The sequence below is a fragment of the Lissotriton vulgaris genome, chromosome 9 (assembly GCF_964263255.1).
Source record: "Lissotriton vulgaris chromosome 9, aLisVul1.2, whole genome shotgun sequence".
Classification (NCBI taxonomy): Eukaryota; Metazoa; Chordata; class Amphibia; order Caudata; family Salamandridae; genus Lissotriton; species Lissotriton vulgaris.
This window is the reverse complement of record NC_141697.1, coordinates 940,752,414-940,771,211: the sequence shown is the minus strand read 5'-3', so window position 1 is coordinate 940,771,211 and position 18,798 is coordinate 940,752,414. Positions and strand designations below refer to the sequence as shown.

Genomic DNA, 18,798 nt, shown 5'->3' with positions numbered 1-18,798 from the left:
AAGCTAAACACAAGCATGTTATTAAATAAAATAAAACAACATTTATTTGCAGCAAGCGTTCTTCATTGAGAGCCAGGCTAGGCAAAAACGAAAGTAATGAAAAGTGAAACTGACACGAAGACTCCACACACGGCAAGCAGCGCGCTCCCGAGGTGAAATCTGACAGCCTCAAAGCGCGTGTCTGGTAACTGTCCACATTCCTAGGTACAGGCCCATACGGGCCACAATAGGTCTGAAGCAGACACCTTCAATGCTCACGCATTGAGGGTAGGTCTGCTCGACCTAAAAAACTGTGGATTTACAATGCTAATGATTCATTAGCAGTGATTGGTGCATTTCCATTTCTGAAAACAGAAAGTTAGGGTGCATGGATGTGTTCTTTGAAAGATGTAATTTGAATGGTCAAGGAAGAAACATTTATTGAAAGATTGCTCTGGATACGCAGGTGCACTGAGAGTTCAGAGTTCAATTGAAACATTGTTGTGTGAATTTGCAAACATGAGAGGTCTTCCAGGAGGTGGTTGCTATGGAAACAAGGGAGAGAGGGCAGAGGGGGGAAGGGTTTTGATTTGAAAAAAGTGAGGGAAGAGGTATGATTGGCTAATATGAGAGATATGTGAAATGAATATCTGTATTTCTGTGCTTTCAATAGCTGCAGCCTTTGGAGTGCATCCTTTTTCTTCTGCTGAAGACAATTTGGTGTATTTCTGAGACTGTTTTCAAAACTCAAACAATATTTGCTGAGGTGAGAAAAGATTTATTTAATTTAGATAGAGAATAGTATGATTTAAGGAGAAAATGATGAAGAAAGCTGTGTTTTTAAAATGTGGTTTTGTCTCTAGTGATATAGTAATAGAATTAGTTTTATAGAGAAATTGTAATTGCATATTTGGTGTAACATTCTGGCATGCAGTAACACAAGTTATTGTGGTACATGGAGCCCATTCCATGGTTTGTTATGTAAGCTGAAACAGATATGTTGTTTTTAAAAACGATTTAAGAAATCAATTTATGTGCGATAAAATTCGCCGAAGTGCGGCGATAATTATTGTCTCTAAACAAGTTAGAGACAAAAATTACCGCTAGTTGTTGGAAATATGCCCCCGGGTTTTTCCTTGCAGGAATCGGGAAGCGAAAGACTAGCACTGAAATCAGTAGTCTCACACCTGAATCGGGAGGGTTGGCATGTCTGGATACTCTACAGCTGGAGCCATAAACTACATCCGCAGGGCTAGGTGATAGCCTAGGTCCGGCCTGGACAATCGGACACAGAGGAAGAGAAGTGTCAGAGGGTGCGGTAGTGAATAGGGTGAAAGGGAGGTGTCGAGCGGGCACAGGGTGTGATTCTCAGAGAAGAGCAGCGCAGATGGGGGAAGTATATGGCCCATGCATGAGAGAGAGAGCGGGGGTGACCATTGCGTGGGGGAGATGCGTGCGAGGGTGGGGAGCCATGCTGAGAATCGGCGGCGTGCAGAGAGTGGCCCTGGTCAAGGCATCTAAAATGGCTGCCGTGCACGACAAAATTGTGGCATTGGACAAAAACGCAAGATGGCGCAGACAATGTTTATCAATAAGGATTCATTTATAATAAAATATTTACTCGCAGTGACAAAATGGTGTTCAACACTTCCTGATTTCCATCGAATCGAACGTTAACAAACGTCACGCAGCAAAAAAAAAAAAAAAAAAAAGCTCACGCACGGAGCGGTTTTTAGCCATGTTATCCAATGGAAGGTGGATAACATGGCTAAGAGCATTTGCTGGATAATGCATGAATGTCGCTGACTTTTCAGCGATATTCATGCATTGTGGCCGATGTGCGGCGATAATTTTTGTCTCTAAACAATTAAAACGAAGCACAAAATGGCGAATTCCCGTTTCGCTACCAGTTTGCGGCCCAGTTCGCGGCCCGTGAAGCGCTTCTACCGTGAAAAATCATTTTTTTTTTATTTTCCCCACGGGACCCTTTAATAACCCCAACAACATTCCTAGGGGGTCAAGAGGGGTATACCTTGCCCCCTTTCAATAAATTCCCCCTTCGTTTTTCACCTCTTCTTCTCTCTCGATCCTACCGAGAGATAAGATGGCGGCCGCTCCGGACTATTTAGAATGTTGACAGACACCGGAGAGCCAATCAGCTTTCTGTTATCCAATGGAAGGTGGATAACATGGCTAAGAGCATTTGCTGGATAATGCATGAATATTGCTGACTTTTCTGCGATGTTATGTTTACCTTTTTAAATGGAAAGCGTTCCTCATGGGGCAAGTGTCTTGTAAATACGCTCCCACTTGCGCTTGGCAAATTTAGATTTTGATTATGGGAGTTACCTAGCCATGTTAATAGTGTCCCAAAAATGGTGCTAGGGCATTCCAGAAAACACTTTCATGTGTCTCAAGGACATTTTTAGTCATTTCTTCATGAATGCAGGTATACAATTGATTTATATGCTGTGTTTAAAAACGAATTTTGAAATCAATTAAATTTCAGGATATGTACTGTTAGAGCTTCATAGGTTGTTTGGGGTCATATTTAGAAGGCATTTTAGTGTCTTTGATGTTATTTTTCCCTTTTTAAATGGAAAGCGTTCCTCATGGGGCCCTGAGCAGTTCTTAGCCATGTTATTTAATAGGAAGTGGATAACATGGCTAAGAGCATTTGCTGGAAAATGTATGAATATCGCTGATTTTTCTGCGATATTCATGCATTGCGGCCGTTTTTTTTCACATTTGCAAGCACTTCTTAGCCATGTTATCCAATGGGAGGTGGATAACATGGCTAAGAGCATTTGCTTCAAAGGTTGTTTGGGGTTATACACCATTTTTGGGAAATTATTAACATGCCTATCTAACTCCCATAATCAAAATCTAAATTTGCCAACCGCAGGTGGGAGCGTATTTACAATAAATTTGCACCATGAACAACGTAAAATAGCATACTAGACACTCAAATGCCTTATAAATATGACCCAAAACATCTTATGAAGCACTAGTAGTGCATATTTCCAGAAATGTATTGGTTTTCATTTAATGATTTACTTCATTGGTAGGCCTTCACATGTTTTTTTACCTTGTTTTTTTTCAGTGATAATCTTATCTGCAACCATGTGTTGGCCTCACCTCAAATAAACAAAACAGGTGATGGACTGAATGTGGATCAATGACACACATTCACCCCAGTCTAAAGATCTGGGCCTAAACAAATCTTTAGATAGGCTACATCTTATCGTCATCCTGAATTAATGATTTAAAATATTAGGGAGTGATTTATGAGTGTTGTATGCCTGTTTTGTACCATTGAGTGTCATTTTTGTGATGCAGTGCTGGTGGAAAATATTTGCTATGTTAAATAATTAGTACGGCATTAAGTTTTAGATGACTGTTATTTATTTACTGTTTGGTAATAGTGGTTAATAACATTTTATATTATATTTTTCCACAGATTCAACTGCAGATTCTTTCATAGTTTGTAAAATGCCTTCCAAAAGTAGGATAAGAAAGGCTAGAAAACGTCAAAGACAGCAGGATGATGTTTTATTGCAGCAGTCCTCTTCCCCAAATACTTGTCAAAACACCAAGAAAGGTCCGGGTAAGAGCACGAAATCATTCTTAAGAAATATTTGTAGTAAAAAAAGTTTTGCTCAAAAAAATGTTTCAGTTCACAAAAAGAAAAGTAATTTAAATGGAAAGGAGAGACCCATCACAAATGTTACTGGTAGAGGAAGAGATAACTCTGTGCATGATAGTAGAAGGAAACAACAGTTTAGGGACATTCGAAATCGAATGTTCCGTAATAGGATATTAGTTAATTTATTGAAAAATATTAAAAAGAAAGGCCAACAGAAAGCGGCATTTTATAAGAAGAAGAAAAATGTAGAGAAAATTATTGATCATGCTTTTGAAATTAAGCGAAAGTTGTTTATTTTGGTAATCAATAGAATTAGGAAACTAAGCAAGGTAATTTCTGATTTCAAAACAAAAAGTAGAGGGAAGAGAGTAGTAAATCGTACTAACTTTTGTGAAGTTTTTTCCGGAGAATGGATGCATAGTTCAAGTTCTGAGGCATTTTTTAATGAGGAGACTTATTTTCAGGATAATGATTTGGTGCATGCAGTTGACATCAGTGGTCGAGCTTATGAAGTGAAGGATGGTTGTCCAGTTGAAAAAGAACAACTTGTGACAACAGAGACAGAAGAGGCGCTAAGTGATGAGGTTTTAGGAAGACGTCCTAAGGGTCCTGTGTACATTTGGAAGTGTAGTTCTATTTGCAGTGTGCGACAGGTTTCCATCAATTTGCTTTGTGATTTTATACGGACATTTAATAAGAAAAGTTTGAAGCAGAAAATGAAGTTGTTGCAAGATTTAGATCCTTGCAGAGTGAGACAAATGACAGGTTTGCGTGGTCATTCACTGGCTTGTCTTTCCAGGAGAGTATGCCAGAGTGTTTTTCATCATTTCAGGATGCTAGCAGTGCATCATAATAAAGTGAGAAAATTAGTGAGAATGTTGTATTATGCTAAGAGTCCAGCAATTATGCTTAAACAATTATGTGCTGCTCTTTTGCATGGTTCTGAAATAGATGTGAAGAATATTTGTGAAGAAATTGAGTTTTGTTACTTTGGTAGTAAAGATGAGAATGTTCAAATTGACCCAGAAGTAGAGGGTAATGTGGAAGATAATGTACAGGTTTCCAGTACAGATAATTTTCAGAAGGAAATTGCCACGTTTCAGATGAAATCAAGTGAGAGGCCTAATTTCACTTGTGTATGTTGTCGACGCACTTATTATAAGAATCAGACTAAGGTAGTGGATTTATATGCAAAAAGTGAAAGGGAAAATAATAGTGAATGGAAGGATTTTGCCACATACTTGATGGTAGAAAATTATTTTGATTTGGGATCGGATCAACGTGTGTGTACTTATTGTTGTAATAAATTAAACCAAAACCAGATGCCTGCTAGGGCAGTTCATAATAATCTGGAATTGGTTGAGATTCCTTCTGAATTGAAGGATTTAAATACTTATGAATCTATTTTGATTCAAAGTATCCATCCCTTTCAGGCTATTGTAAGAATGGAGCCAAAGACAGGGAAGTTGCCTCCAGCAGATTTACAGAGAGGATTAAAGGGAAGAGTTGTTTATTTGCCTCTAGATTTGAACAAAAACATTAACACATTTGGAATAGAAGAAGTGGAAGAGGAACCTCTGGTTATCTTGGTTAATGGGGTTCCGACAAAGAATAAGAAAACATGGCAAGATTTAGTGGATGTTAGGAAAGTCAAAAAGGCAACAGTGTATTTGAAGAAAAATAATAAGTACTATAAGAATGTATATGTTGCAGAAGAGGAAGTAAGTGATGAAGAGGATAGCGATTTGTGTGCTGGCCAAATTGAGAAAGTAGAGGCCTCTAAAAGTGAAGAAATATATGAACATTATAGTGTTCATCCTTTGCATTCCAAGGAAGTCATGGGGAATGCTATTGAGTTGTTTCAAATGAAACAAGCCAAAGGGAGTCCCATTAGTGTTTGGGAGGAAAGTTTGGAAGCTCGGTGTTTCCCACAGCTATTTCCCACAGGTCAAGGAGGAAGATATGATGAGCGACCTCATCAAATTCCTGCGTCTGAATACCGGACTTTACGATTGTATGCAGCAGATCCTAGGTTTCGGCAATGCATTCCCTATTTGTTTCATCTCCTGTTTGAAAGCGATCTGTCTGGACTGTCATATGCAGTGAACCACATCTTAAAAAGTGGTATACAGATGCGAAACATCTCGGCAAGTGACTTTATGCATAAAGTCAATGTCCAAGACAGTATTTTGGATTCTCACTTAATTAATCTCATGGCGTGTCAGCGTGGTACTAATGAGTACTGGTACCGTCGTCATGGTGATTTAAAATGTATGCTGAGGAACTTAGGAACTCCAACATGGTTCCTCACTCTGAGCTGTGCCGAGTATGGCTGGGAAGACTTACTTGAAATTCTACGAGAGGCAAATGGAAATATTGAAAACATTGAATTCAAGACACCTGGAGAACTGTGTTCTTTGGATCCAGTGAATGTATGCAGGTACTTCAATCATAGATTTGAAGCTATGATGTCTTTCATCACAAATAAAAAGAATCCACCTCTTGGAGAGGTGTTGGATTTCTTCTGGAGAAAGGAGTACCAAGCAAGAGGTGCCCCTCATATACATATGTTGTTGTGGATCAAGGATTCACCTAAATTTGGAACAGATCCGGATGACTTAGTGATGAATTTCATCGAATAGTATTCTACGTGTGCTGTTCCAAACGCAACGGAGAAGAAAAGTCTAAGAGAACAAGTTCTACGTTTCCAAAGCCATCGTTGTGGAAAGTACTGTCGTCGTAAATTCAGAAACAAGGACAAGTTCTACACCAAATGTCGTTTCAACTTTCCACGACCGGTGATTTCTAAAGGAAGAGTGAACAGTTTGATGTCTTCGCTGCGACATAATGTGACGAGGAAATCACCCAAGAATACATACAATTTGAAAAGGAACGAAGAGTCCAAGTACATCAATGACTACAACCCAGTGATTTTGTCCATGTGGAATGCTAACATGGATATACAGTTTGTGGCTGACAACTGTATGGCTGTGGCTCGGTATGTGACATCTTACATCACCAAAAAAGAAAAGACCGAACTGAAGGATATGTGGGAGGATATTTCTCATGAAAAGAGCCTCAGCAAGAAGTTGTACAGTTTCAGTCTGAAGATGTTGTCGCATCGAGAAATCGGAGCTTACGAATGTTCTGACCGGTTGTCTTCAGCAAGTCTCTATGCCAAATCCAGGAGTCTCGTTTGGGCGAGTCTTGGTCTTGCTGCAACGCGAAATCGAGTTCTAAAACCTGTCCGGGAAATTGAGTATTTGGCAGAAAAGGAACCAAACAGTACTGACATTTTGAAGACCAACATGTTGGATACATATTATCCAAATCGAAGCAGTCACCTTGAGAATGTTTGTCTATATGAGGTTCTCCAAAATTATATATTCAAGAGGAACATCAAAGAAGATATTGAGAAAGGAGTGTATGCTGTAATTGGAAGTGAGGGATGCCTGGTCAAGCAAAGAAAATGCCAATTAGTAAACCATCGAAAATTGAGTGGTGAATCTCCAGAAAAAAAGGAGTTTTTTTATTTAGCACTTTTGCAACTTTTCAAGCCTTGGCGTGCAGAAGAGGAACTGCTTGGAGATTTCCTCTGTTACGAAGACTCTTTCAATGCAGCCAAGGAGTCCATAGAATGTCCTGCTTTTTCTAAATATGAAGAAATGCTAACTTTGGAAATTGAGCAGGAAGCAACGATTGCAGCCGAGATTGCCAGAGACAGTTCTCAGGACAGTCAGAGTTCTGTTTCATTGAGTCAAGATCCACTTGGAGGACCTATTATCGAAAATGAAGCTGCCACTGCTATGAATGAAGTGGAAAGAGCCATGGCACATGCTCAGGAGGATTCAGTTAACTTAGAAGACTTGGAAAAACAACTCAACGTTGAGCAGAGGAAAATATATGATGAAGTTACCACGGAAATTGAGCACGGATTAAGTCATGAGAAGAACAAGTGCTCATGTACATCGTTGAAGCCTGTCCGACTGTACGTGAGTGGAGAAGCGGGAACTGGAAAAAGTTTCCTCATTAAAGCAATCTCTTGTTATTTGCAGGAAAGGACTGAGTCATCGCTGTCTTGTGTTGTCACCGCTCCTACTGGACTGGCAGCACATAACATTAAAGGTATTACTTTGCATCGTCTACTGATGCTGCCGGTGGAGCATGACAACAAATTACAATACAACAAGTTATCTGGAGATGCTTGCTGTTTCAAGAGTCTTGAGGAAAATGAAACTACTTATCATTGACGAAGTAAGCATGGTTTCCAATGTCATGCTTGCCTTTGTGCATTTGAGAATGCAAGAAGTACTTAAAACTGAATATGATGTGTTATTTGGTGGGAAACACATCATTGTTTTCGGAGATCTTCTGCAGCTGACACCAGTAAAAGGTCAACCTGTGTTCAAAATACTCACGCATGAAGATACCAGGAAGTGCCTAGGGAGCATTGGCAACGTCAATATATGGTTAAACTTCAATTATGCAGAACTGCATCAAAATATGCGTCAGGCAAAGGATGAAGATTACAAGAATATTCTACAAGATATTAGAATTGGAAAAGTGACTGAGCATGGGAAAGAAGCTTTAAATGCACGATTACTGTCAAATTTATATCCCAAACAAGAGATTGTGCCTGAGAATATTTTTCAGAAAATTACTGAGAAGAAATCCGGGATATGTCTCATGCCAACTCTTGCAGAATGTGCCATCTTCAACAACAAAATGTTGAATTTAGAAAAGCAAGAGATTGTGAAACTTGAAGCTATCGACAAATTAGAGCATATGGGATCAACAATTATTTTGTCAGACAATTTGAAATCAAAATTGGATTCATTAGAGAAGACTATATCTAAAACAGCGGGTTTTGAAAAGACTTTGAATGTGTGTTTAAATTGCCGAATTATTTTGAGAAGGAATTTACATGTAGAAAGAGGTCTGGTAAATGGATCAATGGGTAATGTTGTTGATTTTGAGAAATACAGAAATAGAGATGGAATAGAATTTTTAAGAATTAAATTTGATGGCATTGAGGAAGTACAGCAAATTGGTCGTTGTTCTGCTAGGTTTTTGCTTGTTAAAGATTTATATGTTCGCCGTAAACAGTTTCCTGTTTGCTTGGCATATGCGGTGACAATCCATAAATCGCAAGGTTTAAGTGTAGACTGTGCATTGGTGAATATTGGCAGTTCTGTGTTCAAGGAGGGTATGGCATATGTGGCATTGTCACGAGTTAGAACTTTATCGGGATTGTACTTGATTGACTGTGATGTCACAAACATTTGTGCGGATCTAGATTGTGTTAAGGAATACAATAGGTTAAGAAGAGAGTATGCGCCACATTTGCCTCAATATCCTTTGTTTGAGAAACGTGTGGTAGGCCGCAAACGTAGAAATAGCAGTAATAGTAGGGAGGTTGTTGCAAAAAGACTAAAAGTCAATGAACCGAAAATTGTTAGCAGAAAGAAAGTGGATTCTGTTGAAGATGTTGTCGGTTTTCAATTTGAAAACAGTTCTGGTGTCAACTGCTATGCAAATGTAGTGGTTAATGTTCTCTTTTCACTAGAGAGTTTAAAAGAACAGATTCTGTTGAATTCTGAACAAATTTTATGCTGTTTGTTGAATTCTGTTTTCGAGAAATGTAGCACTGATCGAACAAAAGTAGAAAGTGTGTCTGAAGTTCGTTATCTGTTAGATGAATGTTCAGGTCAAACAGACTTCTCTGAAAATAATCAGCAAGATTGTCAGGAGTTTTTAATGTATATGCTTGATATATTGCAAGTTGAGGGTGTAGATGTAGATCACCTGTTTGGGCTTTCTTATCAATGGCAGCATGACTGCGAGAATTGTAGGGTATCAAGTACTACTAGTGTAGACTCAGAAAGATTTATATATTTAACTTTGCCAGACAGTAAATCAGTCTCCTTTAATAAGCTAGTAAATGCAGCGGATCATAACATGGAGTGTAGCCAATGTAAATCTGAAATGATGTCAACATTACTTATACGTAGATATGGACAGTATGTCATTTTAATGATGCAACGATGTAGGCCTGATGGATCAAAATTGTCAACTTTAATAAAAAATGTTGTGGCTTCTCAGCTTTCAATATCAGGAAGGACTTTTGTAACTGTAGCAATTATCTATCACGATGGTCCTTCAACAACTTCAGGACATTATACAGCTTATTTAAAGTCTCGAAACGGCTGGTCATTCTGCAATGATTCCGTTGTAAGTTTCAAAAAAAAATTGCCGTTTGACCTTAAAAATTCTTACCTGGTGTTTTTAAAACCAAAATTTTAAAGAAAGAATCTCGAGATTTCCTGTGAAGAATTGGAAAAGGTTCATCAAGTTGAGGGAATGTAAGTCTGCAATGCTGTCTAGATTATTGGTCCAAAACTTTTCATTATAATGTTATTTTGTAAAATCCGACTATATAAACCTGATGCAAGTAAGTCTGCTTCATAGTAAGCAGTATCAGTGTCATAGGAAAAGGAGAACATGAGTGACAAAGAAGAGTAAGATATTAGTAGTCCAGGATTGTGAAAATAATCTCAAATGTTTTCTTTTTGCAAGTTGCGAAAATAGAAAATGTCGGGATTTGATTGGAAGAATTACAAGACTTGCGAATCGCGGCAACATGATTTGGCCTAGTGGAAACATGTGATAGAATGAGAGAAGTCTTTTTTTCTATGTAACATATTTTTCGTATTGATGGAGGTTTTCTTTCAGAAAGTGGCGGGCTGAAAATATTTATAGCACAACAGAGTGGATGCTGTTCATAGGAGATCCTTCGACGTCATTGAAAGTAAGTTAATTTTAAGGAGTTTTGAAATCAGATTTCTTAGGTTGTATGGGTTTTTTAAACACAGTCATTTTGATTGTGTTTTTTTTTCCCCGCTGTTACATGATGAATATCTTCAAGTCACTGATTTAAGTGAAATTTGATACATTCTGAGAACAGCAAAAATAAACCATTTAACATGTATAATTAATGTTCTTCTGTTTGTACTTATGATATACATTTAGAAATGTGAGGTAGATATGGAAAAACTGAGTCTTTTGTAAGTGTCAATTTTAATGCTTATAGTGCTGTATTTCCGGGTACTGTTTTTTTTAAAAGGAATAGGCCTCACCTCAAAGAAAGCTCTTCAAAGCAGACATCTTATTTGCATCCTGAAACTATCATTTAAAATATTAGAGACAATTTTATGATGGCTTTACATCTTCAACATCAAGATACAGTTTTTTGTAAAATATATATATTTAGGATTGTGTAGGGGACGTAGAGAAGCAGAGACTTCTGTAAATGTCAAAGTTGTTGAAAAACTGTTTGTTCTTGAACCTTTTCCCTTGTCTTTTCTAATTTTTAAGTACATGTTTTAATATTTTTGGAAATGTTTGTTCTCTGTTTTACAGATTGAAAGTATGAAAAAATATTTTAAAAAGGTAACAAGAATTATAAGGTAAATGTTTTCTACTCTTTTTACCCGCAATGCACTGCTGATGATGTCACTGACACTATCTCTCATTTACTCTCTATAGCTGTCTTTCTTTTTACATTATTCTCTGTTTACTTCCCTTATACTAACTCTTCTTTTTTTTAAAAAAATATTTTTTTAGTTCGCTTAAAGTTCGCGAACCGGTCAGCGAACTTGAAGCGAACCAAAAGAAATAGAGCTTGCCAGAGTGATAAACATTCTAGCAATTTTATTTGAAAGGGGAGGTAGTTCTGAAAAGAACTTTTTTTTTTGTTTTTGTTGTTTTATATATATTTTTTTTTTTCTGAACATTTTTTGATTTTTTTGTATTTTTAGAACAGTTTTATGTTTTTTTGTGTTTTTTATGGAGGGGAAACAACAAAAAAACAGGCATTGAAAACGGCTCAACAGGAGCAAAAAAAAAATTACTTCTTGGGTGCATTAGGGCACTTATGGTTTTCGAACACCATATTAATCAAATTGATGCTCATGTTCCCATACGACAACATTGCTCCGCAATATATACAAGTAAACCTCATATGTTGGAAATTTGGTTGAATATTTGGCACAGTTTCCTGTGCCTCTCTTCCTGACAAAGACATTGATGAGGTAGATCTGGCCACAGGAGTTGTCGGGGGATTGTCTTGTAGGTCCCTTAACTCAGCCCGGCTGTAGTTCAAGGGATGCCACCTGGTCATATGTCGATGCATAGTATAGTTGCCCATACTATATTTCTTCTCTGTGCCTCTTGACAATCTGTAATCACAGATGAGGCAGGTGGCATATTTCGCATTCACCTTCTTCTCCCCTGGAGGGATGGAAAAAAACTGCCAGATGAAACTAGTTTTTCTCTTTGAAACACGGGGCAACTCTGGGATAAATTGTTGTTGATCTGGATCCTCTTCTTCTTCTTCCTCCTCTTCCTGCTCTCTGTTGGAGGTAAATTGACTTGGTGGTCCTCTCTTCTTATGAGGAGGTGGAGGTGGTGGTGGGGGTGTACCAGCTGCAGCAAGAATGGAAGCCATTGTTGAACTTCAGGTAAATGGTCTTTCTCTCACCAAGATGAAAGTCAGAGTGAGGAAAGAAGGAGGGGTTTACATGATTTGGGAAAAGCAAAAGTTCTGAACCAATGAAAAGTGTTATTTTTAGGTCACATGACCTAGTATTACATCATTAGGAAACCAAAAGTGAAATGAACTAATGAAAAGTGTTATTATCGAGTCACATGACCTGCTGTCTTTACGTTTCGCGCTTTGCGCCACTATCCAATCCGCTTCCGGGTCCGCTAACTTGGCGCGTCGGATAACGTATTACGCGACAACGCAAAACGTCATGATAACGTAACAGTTACGCTTAAGGAACGATTACCGGCTCGCGCACAAAGTCGCGGCTTTGAATTCAGCTAACGGGAAGCTGACCAGTTCGCGGACTAGGAGCGGAACAATTTTTTTTTTTTTTTAAAATGTATAAAAAACATGTACAATATATTTTATGATTTAAAGAAGAATACATTTTACAGATACAAATATTAGCTTTCAAAAAACCATTGAAATTCAATGAAAAAACCATAGGTTATAGTCCATATATAGTTAGGAATTAGCATTTACAAAACCTTATTTTACTCGCATAAAACCATTGAAATTCCATATATAGTTAGATGCGCTAACTATATATCGCGCACCCGCAATCCACTGCTGATGATGTCACATATTACATCATTCATGACATGGTCAGTGACATCACTGATGACATCACTGATCACAACATCCAGTGACTGTATGTTTCTGTAAAGTTAAAATATGTCTTACATATTGAAGAATGAGTGGATGTGTAAGTGTCTGGATGAAGGATTTAGTAGGTGCATGACTGACTGTATGAGTGAGTGATTAAATGTGTCTCACTGAGTGCATGGGTTAGTGACTAAACTGTCTTAATTTGTGCATCATTATGTCTGTTGTTCTGTAAACTGCTGCATGTGTTGATGAGTAGCTATATGAGTAACTATATGGGTTATTCATTGGTTGCCCAAGTATTTGTATGGGACACTGAGTGTGTGTGTGGGTGGCTGGGAGGTGTATGACTCTGTGCATAGATGTGTGAGCAGTGGATTCACTAGATGTATGGGTTCAAAAGTGCATGTGGAAACAGCTGTATGGGCGGTTGACTGTGTGCATGGGTCTTTTGGTGAGTGAATGGATATCTCAGTGCTACATGTCAAAGTAAGTACATATGTAAAACACAGTACATGTGAGAGTTGACATATATAAAAATCTGTGCATGAGAGCCAGTGAATGTGTGAGTGGCTGTATGGATCATTGTGAACTTGTATCAGGGATTGTATAAGAGAGTACATGTGTGTTAGTATATGTTTGAATAAGTAAGGTGTGTATAACTGTATAGTTGAGGAAATGGAGGTGTGATTGATCATTTGCATGACTGACTAGGTGTGTGGGTAACTCTATGGATGTGTGACAGTCTGTGAGTGCCTGTTTACACTGAGTGTATCTAAGGTTATATTAGAGTCTGAAGATGTATTATCACATAAATGATATCATCAGTGATGTAATCAGTAATGTCAAATGAGATGTCATCAGTGATGTCATCAGTGATGTCATTTGAGATGTCATCAGTGATGTCATCACTAATGTCAAATGAGATGTCATCAGTGATGTTTTCAGTGATGTCATTTGAGATGTCATCAGTGATGTCATCAGTGATGTCATCAGTGATGTCACTGACCATGTCATGAATGATGTAATATGTGACATCATCAGCAGTGGATTGCGGGTGCGCGATATATAGTTAGCGCATCTAACTATATATGGAATTTCAATGGTTTTATGCGAGTAAAATAAGGTTTTGTAAATGCTAATTCCTAACTATATATGGACTATAACCTATGGTTTTTTCATTGAATATATATATATATATATATATATATATATATATATATATATATATATATATATATATATATATATATATAAATATATATATCTCTGAAAACGTTCAACACTCCAAGAGCATGTCCATACCTTCAAAATGAATGGTGGTGTAATTGTTAAAATATCTGGAGTAGAATTCACATAGACCGTAAATGACCATACTCTATATTTTTGGGGGGGACGTCCCTCTAATCAATTGCTTGCAACAAAGTATCTTTCTGAAACACCCCCCTTCTAGCAAATGTATGTGATAGATATTCTACCTCATGAGAAAGAAATTTACATTTATCTAAGTGTTGTTGCCATATAGCTCTTTTGTAGAATTGACACCACTCTTCCAAATCTATCATTATTAGACTCAACTGATTCTTTAAAGATCAAAATGTCATCCTGAAAAGCCATCTCTCCCGACATAGTCCAAATAAAACATGCATCGGTTTCTGAGGCACTGGCAGCCAATCCATAGGGCATTTTGATATATCTATGCACAATAAGATGTCATAAAATTGGTAATATGTCTTAAATCTCCTTCCAACATTGCCAATATCTGTTGGATGTGGTGTAAAGGATGATAGTACACAACCATCGGTTTGAACCATCTGTTTTCTGATGGAACAACCTTCCCTATTTGTTTCCCAGCCAGAATTATAGGGGAAACCAACTAAGCAACATCAGCAGGCTTAATGCTTCCCTCACCACATAGATCATTAGTCATGCTAGAAAGATCCTTCCTCACATTAATGAGAACATTCCTCAATTTATATTTGACATATTTGGAATTTTTAATTAAAAATATTTACTAAACACCATCAACAACAGTCATACAACACACAGTAGAGTCTAAATCATACACACAATAGACAGGATTTTAGTCATTGAGACTGCAAGTTATATCCTCATTGGCTTGGTGATGCCAACCCAACACATGTTTACTTTTGACGAAAACATACATGTTACCTTCAATTCTCCTTCTTTCATAGATAATAAAGTTGTCACCACCTATGGTCCTCAGGTTGAGCATGATGCTTACAGAGGTCCGTCTCCCCTCACCACCAATTCTGCATACCTCTTCGGCACAGAGTATTTGTGTGGCCTGGCGAGGGAAAGGGTTTTTGGAAAGGGAACTAAGGGGAAAGAGATCTGTAATTATAAATAGACAACCTTTAATTGCCCTAACTTTATTTGGGCCACTCTTTAATTGCATTAATACATGGATATAGTGACCTAAATACAAATTGAGGTATCCTTGTACATGAACAGCAATTAGATATTCTCTTCTGCGCATTAGCTTAGCCTGTAATTATAATCATGAATCAAATTGGCATCACTTAGTTATATTTGATCTGCTCATTTAACACACAGCCTGTCATGAAACCTTTGCAACAAAGACATACCGCAAATGCAGGCAGTCGAAGTGCTCCACCTTCTTCGAATCAGCAGTGGTTAGCAGCACCCTGCTTGGAAGAGGTGGTTAACAAAGGACTTCCAACAAACAAACAATTGTTTTCTATGAGGATGTTAGGCATGCAGTGTTTCTTCCTTTAGCCCTTACAATATAACTCCTTTTCATCAAGTGTTTTTTTACCTGACCACCTTTTACCTAGTAAAATCTCCAATAATTTACTGAGCCCCTCTCTCCTTTTAGTGAGGATCCCCGGTATCCTTACTATGAGTGGGTCAAGTCAAAAAAAGGTCTCCTATCAGATGCACAACCTTGAATGGGAGACTCCATTCTCAAAGTCTCCTGTGCAAGTTAAGCGAGATTCTCGAAATGTCTACAAAACTCTCTGGCATAAGCACCCTTACCTTAAGAGGCCCACCTAACTGCAAACCCTGAAAGCGATGTTCCAGGTAAGGAGCTCTCCCACACCAAACCACTCATCCTGGGTTCCATAAAATAGTGAGCGCGGTGTACTGGGCTGGGCCACTTATCAGGAACTGCGAAAGATGGCTGTCACGCAAGGAACACTGGGAGTTGCCGTCCCAATGGTCTTTATTGTTGTTGTGAGAGGTGCTAAAGCCCGCCACAGATCTGTCTAGACTGCCACAGTGGTGGTACATAGGTTGAACAGCAGCCCCTTCTCGGCCTCAACCATGAGGGAACCCCAGAGGCACAATTTGCCCTAGAGGTGCACCAAGTGGCGTAAAGTATACAAAATATTCATCCATCCGAATTATTTCTAGCATACCCAAAGGCTGTTGTCATTGAGTTCTCATTTCATATTCTTTCAATATTTAAGGAAATATTAATCAGATATAATGGTGAATGGAGAGCTAGAGTCTGCGTTAACTTCTACCTTAACCCATATTTTTTGACACTGTTGGATAGTTAGTTTTGCTCTTCATCCATCCCAAAACAGTGTATTTAAACTCACTTACACACTTACAATCATGCATCATAATATTAACTAATGTTCTTCTCTTGCCTGATGAAAAATCAAATCCCAGAGAAACTTTGATGGACTCACTGTTACCAATCACCATCAGAGGCTTCTCTCCAGAGTCCTTAGAACTACTAGGGGCGTCCTGGACAACAGCCAATATTACATTGTCTTTATAATCATCAAAAGAAACTCATTTCTCTTGAATCATAGAAACTTTACTACTTCTGTTTCGAAGAAACATACTTGGAAAATGCCCAATCTTTCCACATTTTAAATACTCTTTGTCTAAAGCAGCTCTATAAGCCAAAGGATTTGTTAAACCACATCAGCAACACATATTCTGTAACCCCTCTGTTGCAAATGATAAAGGGCCAGATGTAGGAAGCCTAATACCGGTTGGTAACGGCCGAAATTACCGAATTTTGGCCGTTACTGACCGGTATTAGGCATTTGAGATGTAGGGGCCTAATTTAAGGATTCTGTAATTTACCAAATCAGTAATTTAAGGAATCGGTAAATTACCAAATTCTTAAATACCGATTCGGTAAAAATCAGTATTTTAGAATTGGTAAATGGTATTTACCTACATCTGGCCCAAAATGTTTTCCATAAAAGCTTTCACTCTTGTATTTATAAAAATAACATTTTCTAGAAACTGCTGCTACCTCCACCTTTGCTCCACTATTAGAGTTTTGAAAGAAGAAAAATGACTTTCAACTCTTTTTGCAATACCAGCTATTTCCTCTAAAGTGGGATTGCGATGCCTGTGTATGTTTTGTTTGAACAACATAAAATGGGTTAATCATGTATATATAAATGCACAATGTTTCACAATATACAAATTGCAGCCAAACCCCTCATCGCAACTACATGAGAGTCAACAGGTTCATAAACCATACGGTGTTGAGTATAAAAATTATACTACGTGGTTCCCCTATACAACAAAGTTTCAGCCTATCTTCAGCGTCAATAAATGTGTCATAATCCCTGTCATTCACTCCAGACAGAAGTGATAGTATTGGAAATTTTTTGAAAACGTCTTGACCCTCAGAGGTTTTTCAGTTTGAATCAAGTGATCTATCATTGATGGCTCACAGATATTATTTTAAAAGCCTAAGCCATTTCTCCCTCCGCAATCAATGTTATCCGGGTTTATTCCTACATGGAGATGGCTGATTACCAGACTGCATAGTAGTAACTGTCTTTGAATGCCCCTGAAGGTGTAAAGGAAGAACAAATGGAACCCTGGAGTACACCCTCCTAACTGAACACTACATATGCATAGGGCACTTAGAGAAATTGAATGAAGCCAAACCATATTATGTAGAGCCCTAGTTCTTCATCTTGTGACCGACTAGGAAAGGAATCTATGGTCACTTTCCTGGTATTTCGGTCACTTTCCTGGTAATTCTCATGCATACTCACTTTGCTGAGCGGCTGCATGAGACATGGTGTACGATCATCAAAACTACATTGCCTTCAAAGAAGCTGCAGTGGTGGTGGTTTCTCTGAAGGTACAGAGATTTCAGCCAGGTAGGCAGAGGTCTCTAAATAGGGTGGGCAGTCATCCGCCAGAGTGGCGAAGGGCATCTCCTCTGCCATCTAGGCAGAACAGCAGACCTCTCAATCACTAAATAAGGCTGTGAGAAATTGCCTGTTGTAGGCAGGACCACTATGCCTCATTTTCTCCAAGCTGATGATATGGCCTAACAGCATGGCCCATCTGGTGCCACACTACTGAAGAAGACAAGGCAAGTTTTACAGTCTTAGTTTACTCCATTAAATGCCCTACTTACAACATGTACTGCCAAAATACCAGTAATTTAGAGTCTGTTTGTACACAATACCCACTCTACCACCCGGTAACCTAGAGACCTTCCCAAAACAAGGTAAAACGCCAGAAAAATCTGTAACGTAGGTCAGAAATCATTTTTTTATAATGCAAACTTCATCAACGTTACTGTAGAAAATACACGTAAAAACAACTAAAAAACAAGCAGCCACATGCATCAAAGGAAATTGCATTTGCAAACGGTGCGACTCGCAAAATTCGGCCGTTTGCGAATGCAATTCCTATTTTTGGGATGCATTAACATTTTTGTTATTTTCGCAATTTAAGAAATCGCAAAATTGTGATTTCTTAAATTGCGATGGCATATAAGGAATCTCAAATTGAGATTCCTTAAATGCAATGCATCAAACTTTAAACATTTGTGAATTCGCAAATAAGGGGAGCAAATTACCATGAAGTTGACCTTCATGGTAATTTGCGAAAACTTTGAAAAATGCACTAAAGTGCATTTTTCAAAGTTCCATTTTACACACACACATGCCTTGGGGCATGTGAGTGTGCAAAATGTACT

General features: G+C 38.2%; 1 protein-coding gene across 1 annotated transcript in view; it reads left to right on the top strand.

Moving 5' to 3' along the window:
* Positions 1-18,798, top strand: part of LOC147692578 (cadherin-related family member 4-like) — a 256,491-nt gene that overhangs the window by 56,767 nt on the left and 180,926 nt on the right. The gene's annotated exons all lie outside the window — the stretch shown is intronic.